This window comes from Marmota marmota, unplaced genomic scaffold, assembly GCF_001458135.2.
Source record: "Marmota marmota marmota unplaced genomic scaffold, marMar, whole genome shotgun sequence".
Lineage (NCBI taxonomy): Eukaryota > Metazoa > Chordata > Mammalia > Rodentia > Sciuridae > Marmota > Marmota marmota.
The window spans coordinates 911,787-918,151 of record NW_025999863.1 but is presented as its reverse complement, the minus strand read 5'-3'; positions in this window follow the sequence as shown (position 1 = coordinate 918,151).

Below are 6,365 nucleotides of genomic sequence, written 5' to 3'. Positions count from 1 at the left end.
TCCCGCGGCTCTGGGCCCCCCGACGCTGCTGGCGGAGCAGATGAGCGTGATTGGCAGCCGCAAGAAGAGCGTGAACATGACCGAGTGCGTGCCGGTGCCCAGTTCGGAGCATGTCGCCGAGATCGTAGGTCGCCAGGGTGAGTGGCCGCCATCAGGGGCACCGCCTGCCCCAGGGAGGGGGTCTCCACAGCCCAGTTCCCGGCTGAGCACTGGACACGCCCCGCGTGGGCTCCGGCCTGAGTGGCCGTCTTTGCTTTTGTCCAGCCGCCGGCCCTGGGAGAAAGTTGGGCGCAGCCTGCGCTCCTCCCATCGCTCTCAGGCCCGACGCCGCCTTTGTCTGGGCGACTGTAGCCAGTACAGGGTTATGCCTGCAGCGGCTGTCCAGGGCCCCGGCAGCCCGCAGGGACACCCCAAGACAGGTCTGGGAACCTGGCCCGGGCTGGGTGGTGGGCGCTTTATCCCCGCCAGAGCCGTGGGGCGGGGCAGGCTCAGATTTGGAGGTGGCTTAGGGAGGGCCTGCTGGGTCAAGGAGGGAAATCTGGTAAAGCAGAGAGGGAGCATCCCAACACCCGCAGTCTGGGGACCCCTTCCTGGTGGGCTGCTAAGGGATGTGAGAGGATGCTTTGACCCGCTCTCTGCCCCCAGTCAGGCAACCTGGCTCGTGGACGGGACAGCTGCAGAAGCTGCTTTGGGGGCACCTCCACAACCCTCCTGGGCAGGCTGGCACTGGGCAGGCCCAGGGTGTGGGGGTCCGGGCAGCGGCATTGTCAGAGCGTCCCTGTTGCCCGCCCCATTGTTCTCTTTGTTAGAGAGCCAGGCTAGATTTGCAGGGTGACATCAGGCTGGCCGATGCTCATTGGCCCTCTAGCTGTGGGGCGGGCAGGCGGGTGGTGGGCAGTGCCCAGCCCCAGCACACACCCACCGCCCCTGTTACGGCCTTGTCCTCCTGCCCCACCACCCCCACCACCCCAATGGCCCCAACTGTCTTCTCCTTTCCACCTGCCCCCGCCCCGCCCTTAGCTCCCTGCTGCCCGCCTGTGATCAGCCAGGTTCTAGAACTCAGGGTGGGGCCAGGTGGGGCTGCCAGACATCAGGCTGGAGGGGGGCAGCCTCTGGACTCTCAGTAACAGAGCCAGAGAAGGGTGTGGGGATTTGAATTGCAAGGTCACCTGTCACCCTAGATGCAGGCAGGGGACCAAGGATGCCCGACCTTAGCACTGCCCTTCCCTAGTTCCAGGTGGGTAGACTAGTTGGCCAGCAAGCCCTTTTGTCTTTCCCTCATTCATTTGTCCACCCTGTGTGGGGACACACTGAGGGTCAGGCATTGTGCTGGGCCTAGGGGCCATCATGAGGGAGAGGGTCAGGTAGTTCTCTGAGCCCTGCTGTCCCAGACGGCAAGACCCTGGGCAGGACTGCTGTCTCCACGTCCCTGCTGCCTTTCCCCTCAGGCCCATAGCCAGCTCCTTTGTGCCCGGTGTCTAAAAGCTTGTGGGAACAGACATGCAGCCCAGGTCTGGGGTCTTCTGCCCAGCCCACCAGGCAGGCCCTGGGGGACAGGGGAGGAATGTTCTCTGTGAAAGCATGGGTTCTGCTGCCTAAATGTCCACTCCGGTTGAGTCAGGCAGAGGGCATCTGGCCCAGGATCTCAGGCTGAACATTCTTTAGAGGCAGGGTCATGGGGAACCCACCCTGGAGCACCAGGTTTGGCCCTGATCTCCTGGATGTAACTTGGCACCCCTCTGAATGGTGCCAGGCTGGGATCTTGCAGGCAGCAGAGAGCAAGGTGGCCCTGGGGTACAGAGGGCCCTGAGCAGTCACCCTGCATGCTGCAGTGGTCCCCTGATCCCGAGCAGAGAGGCCTTCTCTGAGCTAGAGATAGCACTGCCCATGGGGTTGTCTTGAGGTGCTCAACAAGATGCTGCTTCTGATCCCAGCTCAGAGTGCACACAGTAGCTGCCTCATAAGTGGGAACAGGGCCCTAGGGAGGGAACCCTTAGTGCCGGGACAGGATGTCAGCTTCAGCAGTCCGCCCCTCCCAAGCTTCAGAACCATCTGTGGCTCCCAACTCCCCCCATATTCATTCTCCAGGGTGTCCATCAGTCCTTTGTGCCTCAGTTCTGCCCACTCTGTACCCCATTCTTCATCCTGGGGCTCCTGTCAAACCCCAAGTTCATGCCACCCTCCTGTGGGGGGCAGGAGAGGAACACCTGTCAGGTGCTCTCCCTGAGCCTGTGGGCTTAGTCCCTGAATGGGTTTCAGGGCTTTGTGGACACAGCGGTCATCACCCCTTCCCCCAGTTCCCTGCTTGCTGAGCTGAGGTCCTGGGCAGAGGGTACTTTCCTCCTCTTCCTCTGCTAGATCTCTACCATGGGGGCAGGGCATGCTGCAGGCTGAACCCAGGGCCACCTACTACTGAGCCACGCCCCATCCCTTATCATTTCTTATTTGATACAGGGCCTCACTAAGTGCTGAGGCTGGCCTCGAACTTGTGGTCCTCCTGCCTCAGGCTCTAGAGAGGTGGGATCACAGGCCTGGCCGTCACACCTGGCATGCCTAGATCGTTAACATGAGGCTCGCCTCTGCTGGCCCCACTTGTCCTGCCTTGTCGATGTGTCCCACAGAAGGTCCTTGCTGCTTCCCAGGTCTAGAGGGGAGGGAGTCGCTGGTCACAGGTGGAGAGGGGCAGGCCAGAGTGAGGGTCTACAAGGGGTGGATTCCAACCCTGTGAGCAGGGCTGGGTCAGGGAGGAACTGGAGCCTTCCTGCAGAGAGAGTGGAGATGCCCAGTGGGTCAGCGAAGGCCACCCAGGGACCACTGCGCACTTCCTGCGGATTCCATCTGAGACCCTCCCAGCTGCCTTCTGACCGCCCTCTGCATGTCTGTGCCCTGTGGCTGCCTCCCTCTGCCAGTTCCCAGACAAGACCCCTCCTGGCTGTGGGTGGGTGCTCAGACCACCAGGGTCTGCAGGGCTTGGATAGAAGCCACCAGATTCCTCCCTCTCTGCTGTTGTCCCAAGCAGAGGACAGTGGCCTCAGACTGCCTCCTCAGCTGAGGGGAGGTCCACATGCCCACTCTTCTCCTTCCCATACCTGTGCCCGTCCCACCCCAGGGCTCGTGGCTGGCCCCCACCTCATACTGTGTGCTTCTCTGGGGGCTGGCGATGGTGCTGTGGTGTTGGGGGCACGCTGCCTCATGCCTGTTGTACCCTGCAGACCCCTGTGTCAGGCCTGCTGTGCCAAGCATGCCCAGAGCTGGGCCAGTTCAGCCATGCCCCTGGTCTAGGCCCTGTGTGGGACCTTGGCCCTGCCTTTGTGGGAATAGGACTGGCCACAGCAAAGAGAGGATGGTGGGGGCTACAGGGGCAGGACAGAACATGGGTTAGCCTCTGGCATGCTCACCAGAGTTGGAATCTGGGGCAGGGCCAGGAATCTGCACATCAGCCTTGCCCACTGACTCCTGGTAGCTCCCAGGACGCCCAGGCCTGAGGCTCACCCCCTGCCACCACCCACTTTTGCCTCACTGTGCCAGAGGGCAGAGGTGCTGCTGCCCACCCTGTAGCCCCAATGTCATGGCACTCGTGGGCCTCCTGGTCCGACCCTGCCACTGCACAGCGTCTTAGAGGGTGGGATTTGAAGCAGATGGCACTCAGTTGGCAAACTGGGCTTGGGTAAGGGTTCCACCCAAGCCTGCCATCTGGGACAGGGCAAGGTGGGGCAGGCCGGGGAAGCTGCTGGCTCCCAGCCTGGCCACACCCCCTTCACCTGGCCTCTCTGCCATCCGTCCACAGCTGCTCCCACCCTGCACCTTGTCATCTCATTCAGCCCAAGGCAGGCTGAGGTCATGTGAGGTGCCCTCCAGCTGGGCAGGAGGGAGGTCAGGATGGAAGGACCCCGAACCAGACTCCATCCCAGTGAGACCGAGGAGGCTCAGTCCAAGTCCCTGCAGAGCCACAAAGCCCCACCCTGGTGAATCCTGCACCCTTTCTCTGCACCTTTACTCCTCCCCTCTCTCTTAAAGGGCACACCTGGGGCCGCAAACCACTCCCTGCCCTCCGAGCCATGCCCTGAGCCCATGCATGAGGCCAGGCATGCTCCTGCTGCCTGGGAAGGGTTCCTAGAGTGCGCCCTCGCTGCGCAGTGCCCAGCCAGGAGCGCGGGGGAGCGCAGGAAACCGGGTATGGGGAGGGGGGCGCCCACCAGACAGGACTGGCTTCCTGGAGGAGGGGGTGCTGGGCTGTGATCTGAGCAGGGGAAGGGGGGGACAGAGGGGTGGGGCATGAGGAGCAGGGCTGTTGAGGTATAGGACGAGCCAGGTTGGTGGTCCTGGGGGAGGAGTGCCTGCCAGCCATAGGGCGAGTGCAGGCTGGGGTGCCCATGAGGCCAGTTTTCCACAGAGACTCCCGAGGTGAGGCAGGACTTGGGTGCAGAGGGAGTGGCCTGTACTCAGGAGGTAGCAGGAGCTGGCCACCCTTCCTGGGAGGTGTGGGACTTTCCCTTCCAGTCCGGCCTTTGCTCAAAGCCCTGGGTTGAGGGCCTATTGTCCTCCTCAGATTGGTCTGCCTCTGCCACCTTCTAGTGGCCCCCACTGAACATTTGTGACCACTGGCCCTAGGCCCTGCTGTCCCGTCTTCTGACCCAGATGCTGTCTGGGTGGCTTCTTCCCCTTCAAACCCTATGATCCTGCTAATTTTGTATCTCACTCCTGGAGATGTGAGCAACACTGTTGCCCTCGGCAGGCCCCTGCTGATACAAGAGCCGCATGCCCTGTGGACTCTGCCTCCCAGGACAGAGGGCCTGGCCCCAGTCCTGGGCTGAGGCAGGAGATGCCTGACAGAGCCTCGTGGTCCTGGTGGGGATGTCCAGGCCTGGGCAGGCCACATGCCCAGCGCTGCCCAGACAGTGGGGTGGCATGCCATGATCAAAGTGTCTTGTCTCCCTAGTTCTCCCAGCAATGACAAAGGCACATGGGCCTTTCAAGGGGTCCTGAATCATGGCCCAGGAGCCACTCCCCTTGGCTGGGGACTGGAAGCCTAGGGAGGGCTCTTGGAGGACAATCCTAAGTGGTCTCCACATTTTGAGACTGTTACCACACTTTGAACAGGGAGTGGGTGTCAAGGTTCTGGGTCATTCCCTGATGCTGACATAACTCAGTGACTGAAATGAACTGGGCCAGAAGTCTGAGGTCAAGGTGGGCAGGCTGCGCCGTCTCCTGAGGCTCGGGGGGGGGGTCTTCCTACCTCTCCGGTGTCCAGTGTGTTCCTGCTGGAGTTGCTGCCTGGTAGACCCCTCGCCCCATCTCTGTCTTCACTGGCTGTCTCTTGTAAGGACACCGGTCACGTTGGATTAGAGCCCACCCTGCTCTAACCAGGGTGACCTCAGTTTAACCAACTACATCTGCAGAGACCCTGCTTACAAATTGAGGTCACTGCAATAGTATGTATGTGCCTGCTGCTGTAGCAGACACCTCAGGTGGGGCAACTCTGAAGGACAGAAATTACTGCTTAGGCCCCGGAAGCTGAGAAGTCCAAGAGCAAGGCTCCCAAGGGCTGGAACCTCACAGGTCATGCCCTCTGAGTGTCCTCACAGAGCTAAGGTCCAGGGGAGCACCAGTCCTATTCAGGAGGGTGCCCCCATTCCTAGTGAAGGTCCCACTTTAGCACTGTCTCTCTGGAGGCAGCCATTCAGACCACAACAGTCCACAGAGGGTCCACGTGGATTATGAGACCCCTACAACGGGGTCCTCTTTGCTGTCTTGCTGACCCTTCCAGTCCAGGGGAAACTGAGGCTCAGGGTGGGAAGGACATGGGGCATCAGGATAGTCAGGGAGGGGCTCCGAGTTGGGCATGCTCACTGGCCCTGCATCCAGTTTCCCACCAGGCTGTCCTGGGCAGACGGCCCTGGGTCACTGGGTCTCCGTCCCCCTGCAGGGTGCAAGATCAAGGCTCTGCGCGCCAAGACGAACACGTACATCAAAACGCCAGTGCGTGGGGAGGAGCCGGTCTTCATTGTGACAGGCCGCAAGGAGGACGTGGAGATGGCCAAGCGGGAGATCCTGTCAGCGGCTGAGCACTTCTCCATGATCCGCGCCACACGCAGCAAGGCGGGTGGGCTGCCCGGCACTGCCCCCGGCCCACCCAACCTGCCAGGACAGACCACCATACAGGTGCGCGTGCCCTACCGTGTGGTAGGGCTGGTGGTGGGGCCCAAGGGCGCCACGATCAAGCGCATCCAGCAGCGAACGCACACGTACATCGTGACGCCGGGACGCGACAAGGAGCCAGTGTTCGCGGTGACGGGCATGCCCGAGAACGTGGACCGCGCCCGCGAGGAGATCGAGGCGCACATCACGCTGCGCACCGGCGCCTT